This window comes from Heptranchias perlo, unplaced genomic scaffold, assembly GCF_035084215.1.
Source record: "Heptranchias perlo isolate sHepPer1 unplaced genomic scaffold, sHepPer1.hap1 HAP1_SCAFFOLD_43, whole genome shotgun sequence".
Classification (NCBI taxonomy): Eukaryota; Metazoa; Chordata; class Chondrichthyes; order Hexanchiformes; family Hexanchidae; genus Heptranchias; species Heptranchias perlo.
The window spans coordinates 8,127,705-8,141,188 of NW_027139442.1; the positions used below are offsets into that span (position 1 = coordinate 8,127,705).

At 47.1% G+C, this 13,484-nt stretch overlaps 1 pseudogene; it reads right to left on the reverse strand.

The window, feature by feature from the left end:
- Positions 1-1,179: 1,179 nt before the first annotated feature.
- LOC137312415 (histone H2A-like) lies at positions 1,180-1,561 on the reverse strand (annotated as a pseudogene).
- Between the last annotated feature and the right edge of the window lie 11,923 nt (positions 1,562-13,484).

Consider the following 13,484-nt stretch of genomic DNA (forward strand, 5'->3'; position numbering starts at 1 on the left):
TCGGCCCAACTGGTCTGTGCCGGCGTTAATGCTCCTCGCGAGCCACCTCCCTCCCTAATTCATATAACCCTTTCAGAATACCCTTCCATTCTTTTCTTCCTCGTGTGTTAAACTAGCTTCCCCTTGAATGGACCTGTGCTATTTGTCTGAACTGCTGCTTGTGGTAGTCATTTCCACATTCTAACCACTATTTGGGTAAATAAGTTTCTCGTGAATTCCCCATTGGATTTATTAGCGACTTTTTATATTTATTGCCTGTAGCTTTGGACTCCCCACAAGTGGAAACATTTTATCTATGTCTACCCTATGAAACCCGATCGGAAGACCTCTATCAGGTCACCCGTCAGCCTTCTCTTTTCAGAGAAAACACCCCCAGTCTGTTCACCATTTCCTGATAAGAATATCCTCTCATTTCTCGTATCATGAGAATCGGTTTTGCACCTTCTCCAATCCATCTCCGTCCGTTCTATAATGTGGAGAACAGAACTGTGCACAATACTCCAAGTTTGGTCTAACCAAGGTCCCATACAAATTTAAGATAACTTCTTTGCTTTTCAATTCTATCTCTCTAGAAGTGAATCATAGTTTTTAAGTTTCCTTATTATGACCTTATTGACCTGCGTCGCTATTTTGTGTAATTTGTATATCTGTACCACCAGATCCCTTTGCTCCACTATCCCGTTTAGACTCTTATAATCCAAGCAGTGTGTGACCTCCTTATTCTTCATTCTGCAAGTTTATTAATGTCCTCTTCCATTTTGATGCATTCTTCCTTTGTATTAACTACATCCCCCAATTTGGTGTCGTCCACAAATTTTGGAGTTGTAATTCCCATTCCCAAATCCAAATCGTTAATGTAAATTCTGAAGAACAGTGGTCCCAGCAACTTGAACATCACTTCCCATCTTTTGCCAGTCTGAGTAGCTGCCCTTAACCTCTATTCTCAGTTTTCTGTTTTGTAGCCAACTTACTATCCATTCTGCCACCTGTCCCCTGACTCCACGTGCTCTGAACTAAGCCATGAGTCTATAATGCGGTACCTTATCGAAGGCCTTCGGAAAATCGAAATCTTTTGCATCTACTGTATTAAACTTGTATTCACTTTCTGTTCCTTCTTCAAAGATTTCAATGAGGTTCGTCCTGTCCTTTGGGTTATCAGATTAAATCTTGGCCGCATTACTAGCTCTTGGAGCTGACAATGCTGGTTTTCTTCGGCAGCAGCACGGCCTGGATATCTGGCAACACCCTGAGCGATGGTCACCCGTCCCAGCAGCTTGTTGAGCTCCTCGTCGGTGCGAATGGCCAGCTGCAGGTGTCTGGGAATGATTCGGGTCTTCTTGTTGTAGCGTTCCGCGTTGCCGGCCAACTCGAGGATTTCAGCCGTCAGATACTCGAGCACAGCAGCCAGATAGACCTGGGCTCCGGCACCCACACGTTCAGCACAGTTCCCCTTTCGCAGGTGCCTGTGAACACGGCCCACAGGGAACTGCATTCCGGCCCTGGATGAGCGAGACTTGGCCTTGGCCCGAGCTTTACCGACGGTTTTTCCTCTTCCAGACATTTCCACAATCTCACAAATACTTTCGCAACGAATAAAGAAATCCTCCTGCACTCACACTTCTTACTCCTTCCGGATGAATACAGTGGGAGCATTTGTGATGGGTCTCACTCAGAGTGTTTACACTGCCCGCTCGCCCTCATTGATATTCTGTCTTTTCAACTGCTGTAATATTGTCCTTGAGCAATGTTGCTGCTCCCCCTCCTTTTCCTACTTCTCTGTCCTTTCTAAAGATCTTATAGACTTGAATATTAAGCAGCCAGTCGTGCTCAGTTGGTAGTCAGGTCTCCGGAATCATTTAATATAATTATTCAACCTCAATGAATGGTTAATGCGGCCGATTTCAGGTGAAGGATTACTGGCTGTTGTGTAATTTCCATTGATTGGGGGTTGGCGTCATCTATTGGGCGGAGACGGGTACTGCAACAGAGCGAGAAAGGATCTGTCAGAAATTGTTCAAATGAAGAACAAAATCCAACAGCCGGCAGCGTCTGTTCAGGGTCTGATGTTTAGCAACTATTTTAGTATTGTGCATTGTCAGCCATGGTGGTATCGTGGTGAGCATAGCTGCCTTCCAAGCAGTTGATTCGGTTTCGATTCCCGGTCATCGCAATTAAGTGTATTTCATTAGTTTGTTTCCTTCAGAAACTCTTAAGTTTGCAATCGAATTTGATGCAGTTCCGTTGGATATTGTTTCCAAAACATAAACGGGTGTAATTATGTTAAAAGGATTTCAGCCTTCATTTCTTTTCCCAAAAAAAGGAATAGAGGATAAACATGCTGGAAATAGTGGGCTACAAAGGGTCTAATCGGAGTGAGGAAGGCAAATGATATGGACGCCTTTATTGTAAGGGTGTTGGAATATAAGAGTAAGGAGGTCTTGCTGCAATTGTAGTATGAGAAAATATTGTGTAAAATTGGCCTATATTCTGTGGAGATAGAAGAATGAGAGGTGATCTCATTGAAATGTACAGCATTCTTAGACGGCTTGACAGGGTAGATGCTGAGAGGCTGATTCCCCTGGCTGGACAGTCAAGAACTGGAGCTCATAGTCACAAGATAAGGGGTCGGCCATTTAGGTCCGACATGTGGAAAAATTTCTGCACTCAAATGGCTGTTAATTTTTGGAATTCTCTACCCCAGAGGGCTGTGGACGCTCAGTGGTTGAGTATATTCAAAGCTGAGATCGATAGATTTTTGGAATCTCGGGGAATCAAGGGATATGGGGATCGTGCGGGAAAGTGGAGATGAGATCGGAGATCAGCCCTGATCTGATTGAATGGCTGAGAGGGCTCGTGGGACCGTATGGCCTCCTCCTGCTCCTATTTCTTACGTTCTGATGTAGAGAGCCTTATATCCAAGTATGCTGACGACACTAAGTTATGTGGCACAGTAAGCATGGGAGCAGAAAGTTGCAAAGGGACACTGATAGATTCATTGAGTGGGCAAAACTGTGGCAGACGTGTGAGGTCATCCACCTTGGACAATAAAAAGATAGATCAGAATATTTTCTAAATGGCAAGAAACTAGGAACTGCGGATGAGCAAGTGCAGAATTCACGAAAAGGTGCAAAAAAAGTTAAAATGGCAATGCAATTTTGATTATTATCTCAATGGATCCGGAATAAAAAGGAGTGGAAGTTTTGTCACAGTTATACAGAGCTCTGGTTACACCTCATTTAGAGTACTGTGTTCAGTTCTGGGCAGCGCACCTCTGGCAGAATAAGAACATAAGGAATATGAGCAGGAGGAGGCCATACGGCCCCTCGAGCCTGCTCCGCCATTCAATAGTTCATGGCTGATCTTGTACCTGATCTCCACTTTACCGCCCTATCCCCATATCCCTTGATTGCCTGGTCCAAAAATCCATCAAACTCAATCTTGAATACACTAAACGACTGAGCATCCACAGCCCTCTGGGGTGGAGAGAACAGCATCAATGAAGATAAAGGGAATGAAATGAAATGTATCATACAGTTACATCTCCCTGCTCTGTCTGAACATTTTGATCACTACTCCCCTGCAGAGGGATTTGAAAATTTGATGGAAAAGCGTTGGGTGAAAGATCCTTTTTGCTTTCGAAAATCCTGAATTAATAATGAAGCTAAACTTGATTCCTGAGTAAGAAAACGAGCTGATGCGACTCACCTGTGAGCACAGTGAAAACACGCCACAAGTCATTCAGTTTGTCATCTTTTTCGATCAGTGCTTTCAAAGAATATCCTCTGTTGAGTAAGATAAGTGTTCTGTTATTGCGGCCGTTCACAACAACCTACATGTGCGAACTGGAATTTTCGACTTTGAGAACAAGAGAAAGAAACCGGCTTAACAGCGCACCTGATATGCGTGTGGCGCTTTCATCTTGTGATCCAGATTGGAACGAGATCATGACCAACAGGCAGACCCACCCCTCACATTAAGTAATGAAACTCAACCATACTTTTTTTTTACTGTATTTATACTGTATTTTTTTTTAAAAATCAAGCAACGTCGATGTTTAATTTAAGTTGTGACTTGAAGTTGAATCAAGTGAAGTGAAGAGCGAGCATGGATTCACCTTTATTGGGATTTGATGAAAACTCCAGTCAGAAGATATTATTGTTTTGGGTCCCTGGGGGAAGTGTTTTTCTTCCACTGGCTCGCGAGGAAACCAGTTTGAGAAACACTGTTCTACATTGCACGGTCAGTGTCTGTTCAGCAAACCCGTTCTGAATTCCTCAGTCTGTATTTCTCGACACTGTTCTGTGGGAGTCGCGGGTAATAAAACACTGACCAACACCCGGCGAGTAATGGCGGCCGCAGGCCCCACAATCCCCCGCACCCCAGAAACCCCTCTGTCTCTAAAAAGGTGCTCATTTCCTGATCAGACTGCGCATGCTCTCAGGCCCGCCTTGCATTCCACAGCGCCTCGGCCCTGTCGCTTGTCGCGAGTCGGACTCGGTGGAAACGGGAGAAGAAACCGGGAAGCGGCGGATAGGACGGGGGAGGGGCTGGAAGAGGGGTTTGATGGAGCCCGGGGACGCCCGCCCATCCGCCGGGCACCCCGGCGCTGATTCGGGGCCTGAGCCGCCCTCGGTCTTGCTGAGACTCCAACCAGTGTAAATGCAGGTTGTTGTTGATCTCCTCCCGTTGGCCTCAGCTTTGCAGAACAGAATCAGACAGGGACGTTGCCTGTGCTGCTGCCCATGGTAGAAATACCGACAGCTCGCTGTAAAGGCTCACAGGTGCAGAATTACCACTTGGCCGGGTACTGGAGGGCAAACAATGACTGGGCCCGAACCCCACCATCACGCAGCACCTTCAGGAGTGAAAGGGAGAAAAATAGAGGCTGCGATGAATCTGGATTTCAAACAGCGAGGACGTGTCAAAGAGGGAGAGTGCGGGACGGGGGATTTACATCTTAACAGGGGCAAGGAGGGAGAGTGTGGGACGGGGGATTTACATCTTAACAGAGGCAAGGAGGGAGAGTGTGGGACGGGGGATTTACATCTTAACAGAGGCAAGGAGGGAGAGTGTGGGACGGGGCATTTACAGCTTAACAGGGGCAAGGAGAAAGAAATGTGGGAGGGGGCATTTACAGATTAACAGGGGCAAGGAGGGAGAGTGTGTGGGACGGGGGATTTACAGCTTAATAGGGGCAAGGAGGGAGAGTGTGGGACGGGGCATTTACAGTTTAATAGGGGCAAGGAGGGAGTGTGTGGGACGGGGGATTAACAGCTTAATGAGGGCAAGGAGGGAGTGTGTGTGGGGCCGTGGATTTACAGATTAACAGGGGCAAGGAGGAAGAGTGTGTGGGACGGGGAATTTGCAGCTTAATAGGGGCAAGGAGGGAGAGTGTGTGGGACGGAGGATTTAAAGCTTAATAGGGGCAAGGGAGAAAATAATGTTCCACAGAAACTAAAACTTTCTGTTCTGAATTTCTGTCCTGCACTTGCAGAGATCACTGACGTAAAAGATGAGGACAGATTGCATAGACTCTTGAATATACAAGATTAAGGGGTGATCTAATTGAGGTATTTAAGATGATTAAAGGATTGGATAGGGTATTTCGAGAGAAACCACTTACTCTGGTGCGAGAGTCTGGAACAAGTTGGGGATCACCTTAAATTTAGAGCGAGGCCATTGAGGGGTGATGTCAGGAAGCAATTCTTCACACAAAGGGGAGTGGAAATCTGGAACTCTCTTCACTCCAAAAAGCTGTTGAAGCTGGGGGTCAATTGTAAATTTGAAATTGACATTTTTTTTTGCCAGAGTATTAAGGGTTATGATACCAAGTAGGGTAGATAGAGTTAAGATACAGATCAGCCATGATTTAATTAAATGACGGAACAGGATCGTGGGGCTGAATGGCCGACTGCTGTTCATATGTTGCCAATAGCAGCCATCCGCAATAAGGCTGTGGAAGGCAAGGGCCTTGTTCACAAGTGAACGGACGAGGGAGATGCTGAGAAAGGTGGTGACTGGTCAGGGAGTGTCTGTAAATGAAGGAGAAATGGAGATTGGCCAGGTAGTGTCTGTAAATGAAGGAGAAATGATGACTGGTCAGGGAGAATCTGCAAATGAAGGAGAAATAGTGACAGATCAGTGACCGTCTTTAAATGGAGGATAAATGGTGACTGGTCAGAGAGAGTCCATCGCCAAAATTGGGAGATATCACAGATGGACTGCTTACAGGCAGCAATAGGGAGGGACATGGTATCGAAATGAGGGGTCGAGGATATACAACCAGCCAGAGTCAGCATCTTCAGGGGAGAAGAGGGAGGGAAACCATTGAATGTAGAACTGAAACGAACCAGAATCAGCTCCTTCAGGGGAGGAGAGGGAAGTGAACCAGTGAGTGTCGAACTGAACCCAGTCAGAGCCAGCACCTTCAGGGGAACAGAGGGAGGGGAACCAGTGAATGTGGAATTGAACCCAACCAGAGTCAGCTCCTTCACGGGAGGAGACGAAGTGGAACCAGTGAGTGCAGAACTGAACCCAGTCAGAGGCAGCACCTTCAGGGGAACAGAGGGAGAGGATCCAGTGAATGTGGAAATGAACCCAACCAGAGTCAACTCTTTCAGGGGAGGAGAGGGAGAGAAACCAGTGAGTGTAGAACTGAACCCAGTCAGAGCCAGAACCTTCAGGGGAGGAGAGGGAGGAGAGCCAGTGAGTGTAGAACTGAAACCAGCTGGAGTCAGCACCTTCAGGGGAGGAGAGGTAGGGGATCCTGTGAGTGCAGAACTGAACACAGCCAGAGTCAACACCTTCAGGGGAGGAGAGGGAGGGGATCCTGTGAGTGCAGAACTGAACACAGCCAGAGTCAGCACCTTCAGGGGAGGAGAGGGAGGGGAACCAGTGAATGTAGAACTGAACACAGCCAGAGTCAACACCTTCTGGGGAGGAGAGGGAGGGGATCCTGTGAGTGCAGAACTGAACTCAGCCAGAGTCAACACCTTCAGGGGAGGAGAGGGAGGGGAACCAGTGAATGTAGAACTGAACCCAGTCAGAGACAGGACCATCAGGGCAGGAGAGAAAGGGGAACCGGTGAGTTTAGAATTGAACCCAGTCAGAGTCAAGGCTGTCAGAGTGGAGAAAAAAAAATTAAATAGAAGAAAAAGTTTTGGAGATGGTCAGATGGGTTTGGATTTCTGCAGAGGGAGGAGGGTGAGTGTGTGGGACGGGGATTTACATTCTGGGGGAATGAGCGGGAAGAATGTTCCATAGAAACTAGAATTGCCTTTTCTGAATTTCTATCCTCTGTTCACAATGTAAACTCCTTCTACAGAGTATTAGAAGGCGAGTATTTGCAGACGGGAAACTCAATCCAAACATCACGTCAAGATCTGACAGTCACTCAATTCACCAGCACCTGAAGATCATCGGGCTTTGAATAAAGAAGGAGAAATGTTTGTCTGTTCTGTCTGTGGGAAAAGATTTCAAATATCAGTTTAACTGGAAAAGCACCGAGAAACACACACCCGAGTGAAAGTGTTCCAGTGCACTGACTGTGAAAAGAGCTTTAACCAGTTACACAGTCTGAAAAAAACATCACACCATTCACAGCAGGGCGAAACCATACATGTGTTGTGTGTGTGGACGAGTCTTCTACTGATCGTCCAACCTGGAAAGAGACAAGAACAGCCGCACCATGGAGAAACCGTGGAAATGTGGGGACTGTGGGAAGGGATTCAATTACCCGTCCCAGCTGGAAACTCATCGACGCAGACACACTGGGGCGAGGCCGTTCCCCGGCTCCGTTTGTGGGAAGGGATTGAATGCGTCATCCAGCCGACTGAAACACCATCGAGTTCACACTGGGGAGAGACCGTTCACCTGCACTGAGTGTGGGAAGGGATTCACTCGATCATCCCACCTGCTAACACACCAGTAAGTTCACACCGGGGAGAGGCCGTTTAATTGCACTGCGTGGGAAGGGATTCACTCAGTCATCCCACCTGCTCACACACCAACGAGTTCACACTGGGAAGAGGCCATTCACCTGCTCTGTGCGTGGGAAGGTGTTCACTTGTTCATCCAGTCTTCTGACACATCAACTTTTTCACACTGATAAGAAACCTCTTAAATGTTCTGACTGTGAGAATAGCTTTAAAAGTACAAAGGATCTTCTGGCACACCAACGGATTCACACAGGGGAGAGGCCGTTCACCTGCACTGAGTGCGGGATGAGATTCACTCAGTCATCCCATCTGCTTACACACCAGCGAGTTCACACTGGGGAGAGGCCATTCACCTGCTCCATGTGTGGGAAGAGATTCAGTCGTTCATCCCACCTCATTGAACATCAACTTGTTCACACTGGTAAGAGACTTTTTAAATGTCCTGACTGTGAAATGAGTTTTAAAAGAATGGGGGATCTGCTGAGACACCAATGCACTCACACTGGGGAGAGGCCGTTTACCTGCTCTGTGTGTGGTAAGGAATTCACTCGGTCATCCAGCCTCATTGAACACCAAATTGCTCACACTGATAAGAGACGCTTTACATGTTCTGACTGTGAAATGAGCTTTAAATTAATGGGGGATCTGCCGAGACACAACGCACTCACACTGGGGAGAGGCCGTTTACCTGCTCTGTGCGTGGGAAGGGATTCACTCGATCATCCCACCTGCTGAGACACCAGAGAGTTCATGAGTGACTCCAGGGGTTGGACTCTGCTGTTAATCACATCCAGGACGTTCATTCTGACGGTTGGGGTTTGTTTCTGATGTTAATAATCCCTTTAACTGGGCTGGAATTTGGTATTCTGTAAAAGTGTCAAATAAATCAGCTTTCTTTTAAACACAATGGGCTAAAAAAATGGGCGTGCAGCGCCCGTTGTTTCTGCGCTGCGTGACCTCTCGAAGTGCCAAGATAGCGTCTTGGCTGCGTGCGCACATTCCCTGCGTGACGTGTACCGGTCGCCATCTTGGACTAGGTATTAGCACGTGCGCAAATACCGAACGCCGGCAGCATGTAAAGTAAGAAGAAAATGGATACAATCCGTCTGCAACGCTGATTTAAAGTGATAGACACCATTTTGGAACTTAAGGTTCAACTCAATGCAATCGTACCCATGACCATCTGAACATGTCTTAGCGTGCCTGGAGGACCCCCGACCAGCGCTTTTTAAATGGACCATGCAGGATGTACAGGCTAGCGGCTGGATTATTGATTCTAGCTGCTGATGCATTTGTTACTGTTTTTGGAGATCTCCTATGCTTGAATACCACAATGCGGGGACATAGCCTAACATTTAGAGCCAGGATTTGCAGGAGTGAAGTTCGGAAACATTTCTTTACGCAAAGGTTCAGAGAAGTATGGAACACTCTTCTGCAAATGGCAGTTAATGCAGGCTCAATTGTGAATTCTAAATCTGAGATTGATAGATTTCTGTGAACCAAGGGTATTAAGGGATATGGGGCTCAGGCAGGTATATGGAGTTAGGTCACAGGTCCACCATGATCTCATAAAATGGTGGAACAGGCTCGAGGGGCTAAATGACACTTCCACTTATTGCCTCCTTTTATGCGCCAACTTCTATTGCAAGAAAGCGGCACCTGTATCTGGGTGATGTGCCTGTCATGGTTGAATAGCTACCAGTGTGTATGTCCTGTCGCTTGCAACAGTGGTAATGTGTAAGGGTGAGAGGAAGCATCTGACTGGAAGGGTTGAGTACTGATTGAAATAGTTTGTTGGTATGTGGGTGATGATGGGTGCAGTGCCTGGTGCAGTTGGTAGGAGCCGTCACTTGACAGTTGACCTTACTCACCTTGACCACTCGTGTCAAAGTATTGAACTTCTTCCTGCATGTTCATTATTCTGTTCGCCTGGCATGGACTTCATCCCCTGCTGCCTCCCACTGACTTTTGGGCATTTTTCTGGAGGCCGTCTTGAACCCCCCACCCCCCTGCGGATATAGGATGTCCCTTCTTCTGCCTACCACCTGCACCAAGGTGCATCAGCAGAGAGCCTTGGTGCACGCACTCTTGCAGGCTCAGATTGGCAGATTGGAGAGGTCTGGCATACATATTGGAGGATGTGGGATTTAGTAGTGTGCAAGCTTTATTCAATGTTTTGACACAACTCGTCAGTTTGTAAACATAGGGTTAGGATAACAGAGGGTAAAGCATCTGTGCTTTACATGTCTGATGTCTAATCTCCATGCAGACAGCAGACTTATTATTAGCAAGTAACAGGTACCGGCTACCTTCAAGATATTTTAAGAGACACCCGCCCTTGAAGAGATTGAAGCCCAACCCCCCCTCCCCCACCCGCCCCCCGCTGGTGAAAAATGTGCATTTCTATTTCTACTCTATCGAATCCCTTTATAATTTTAAATATCTGAATCAGATCACCCCTCAAACTTCTAAACTCAAGGGAATGCAATCCAATTTATGCAACCGGTCCTCATAATTGAACCATTCAAGCCCCAGTACCATTCTGGCGAATCTGCACTGTCCCCCCTCCAAGGCCAATATATCGTTGGTGAGGATCAGTACTCCAGATGGGCTCTGACCAAGGCTCTGTAGAACTGAAGCATCACTTCTTCCCCTTTGTATTCCAACACTGGAGATAAAGGCCAACATTCTATTAGTCTGTGATTATTTTTTGTATCTGTGCACTGGCTTTTAGTGATTTGCTCCTCCACCGTTCCCAGTCTCTCACTTTAAGAAAATACTCCAATGTTTCCCTTTTGCAACCAAAATGAATGATCTCACACTTCCCCACATTGAACTCCATCTGCCACAGTTTGTCCATTCACTTAAACTGTCCCTTTAAACCCCGCTCCCATCTACATCACTTACTGTGCCTCCTAACTGAGTGTTACCTGTAAACTTGGATCTACAACTCTCTATTCCTTCATCCAAGTTATTGATAAATATGGTGAAAAGCTAAGGCACCAGTACAGATCCCTGGGGACCCCACTTGTCACATCCCGCCAATCAAAGAACTTTCCCTTTATTCCTACTCTCTTCTCCGACCTCCCAACCTAAGTCACAAGGTCACTTTCAATTCTGTGCCTTTTATTTATTCTATTAATCTCTTGTGCTGAACGTTATCAAATGCCTTCTGGAAGTCCATTTGGACAACATCCATAGACACTCCCCTGTCCACCTTGTTCGTTACCTCAAAAAATCCAACTAGATTAGTCAGACATGACCGGCCCTTTACAAATCCATGTTGACTCTCTTTGATCAGCTCAGACTTGTTCAAGTGCTCAATCATTTTGCCTCTGATGATAAATTCCAGAAACTACCCCACAACTGACCTTAAACAGACAGGTCTGTATTTTCCTGGTTTCTTCCTCCCTCCTTTCTTACATAACGGAGTGACGTTTTCAATTTTCATCTCCAAAGGCACAATTCCTGAGTCGAGAAAGCTTTGGGAAATTATGACTAATGCATCTGCAATTTCCCCACCCGTTTCCTTTAATACCCTGGGGTGGAAACCATCAGGTCCTGGGGATTTCATTCTTTGTTTGCAGTTATTTATTCATCCGATTGTGTATAACAAGACTGAATGTCCCAGCACTGACTGTGTACATAACAGGACTGAATGTCCCAGCACTGACTGTGTACATAACACGAATGAATGTCCCAGCACTGACTGTGTGTATAACAAGACTGAGTGTCCCAGCGCTGACTGTGTACATAACAGGACTGAGTGTCCCAGCACTGACGGTGTGCATAACAGGACTGAGTATCCTAGCACTCACTGTGTACATAACAGGACTGAGTGTCCCAGCACTGACGGTGTATATAACAGCATTGAGTGTCCCAGCAGTGATTGTGTGAATAATAGGACTGACTGTCCCAGCACTGAAAGTGTGTATAACAGGACTGAGTGTCCAAGCAATGATTGTGCATATATATAGTGTACATGGGCTGTGGGCGGAGATAAATCGGTGGGTTAGAATCCATGATAGGATGAAGTGACATGGGGTTGTCGGTGGAGATTAAATCGGTTGGAGGAAGTTACAGAGATAGGGAGGGGGCAAGGACCACGGAGGGATTCGAACACAAGGATGAAGATTTTAAAATCGAGAAATTGTCGGATCGGGAGCCAACGTAGTAACACACGAACAGAAACTTACGGTTCACTTCCCGGCAGACAGATGGAGATGGCATTGATGTCCGCGGAGGAACAGTCAGGGTCACAGAAGCAGTCGAGTTCACAGACTCCGCCAGTCAGGTGACAGGTACAAATGGGAACTGCTGGAAGAAGACACACAGAGATCGTACAACAGAGCAGGGATGGTCCCAAAGACGACCTCCCTCCCTTGTCTGAATCCACGATCGCCGTCTTCTCCATCTCCCAAAGTCAATCTTCAGGCTTATCATCCCACTGCTTTCGACTCACCGAATCACAGCTTCCAGATACCAAGCATAACACACTTAATAAATAATAATAATTATGTGGAGAGAATAGAGAAGCTGGCATTACTCTCTTTGGAGCAGAGAAGGTTCAGGGGAGATTCACCAGAATGGTATCGGGGATGAGGGACTTCAGTTATGTGGAGAGACTGGAGAAGCTGGGATTGTCCTCCTTAGAGCAGAGACGGTTAAGGGGAGATTTAATCGAGGTTTTCAAAATGGGGAGGGGTTTTGATGGAGTCGATGGGGAGAAACTGTTGCCTTTCGCTGGAGGGTCGGGAACCAAAGGACACAGATTGAAGGGAATTGGGAAAAGAGCCAGAGGGTGATGAGGAGAATGTTTTTAGGGAGCGAGTTGTTCTGATCTGGAATTCACTGCCTGAAATTGCGGTGGGAGCAGATTCAATAATAACTTTCAAAAGGGAATCGTGTCAATCCTTGAAGGGGGAAATTTGCTGGGCTGTGGGGAATGAGCAGGGGAGTGGGACTAATAGGATCGCTCTTTCACAGGGCCGGCACAGGCGCCATGGGCCGAGCTGCCTGTTTCACAGAGCAGGCAAAGGCGCGATGGGCCGAGCAGCCTCTCTCTCTTCTGTTTGATACTCGCTCACTTTTGATAGAGTGGTGATTCACGGGAACCGCAGGAGGCTACGAGTAACTCCACCCGTCTCCCCCTCCCCCCGCCGCCCACCCCGCTCTCCCCTCCCAGGTCACTCCTTGGTCCGGGCCCATCCTCTGTCGGCCTCGCCCCCGCCCACAGCTGTGACCGCCCGCCCGCCGGCCTCGGCCGCCATCTTCATCCTCCCCGCGCCAGGCTGTTGCTCAGGCAACGCGGCGCAAGGACCGCGTCTTGACGTCAGCACGCAATAATCTGCAAGAATGAAGTTAAAATATAAAGGTACAAAAAAAAAGCAATAATTGCAAATAAAATAAGCTGAATTAAAAACAGAAACGTCCAAACTCATATAAGGCGAATGGTCTGTGTCCTCCCGCCAATATTAGTCTTCTCTACCTGGGGCATAGAAGGAGCAGAATGATTGAATGAACCTTTTTAATGCAGAGGGCGCTGGA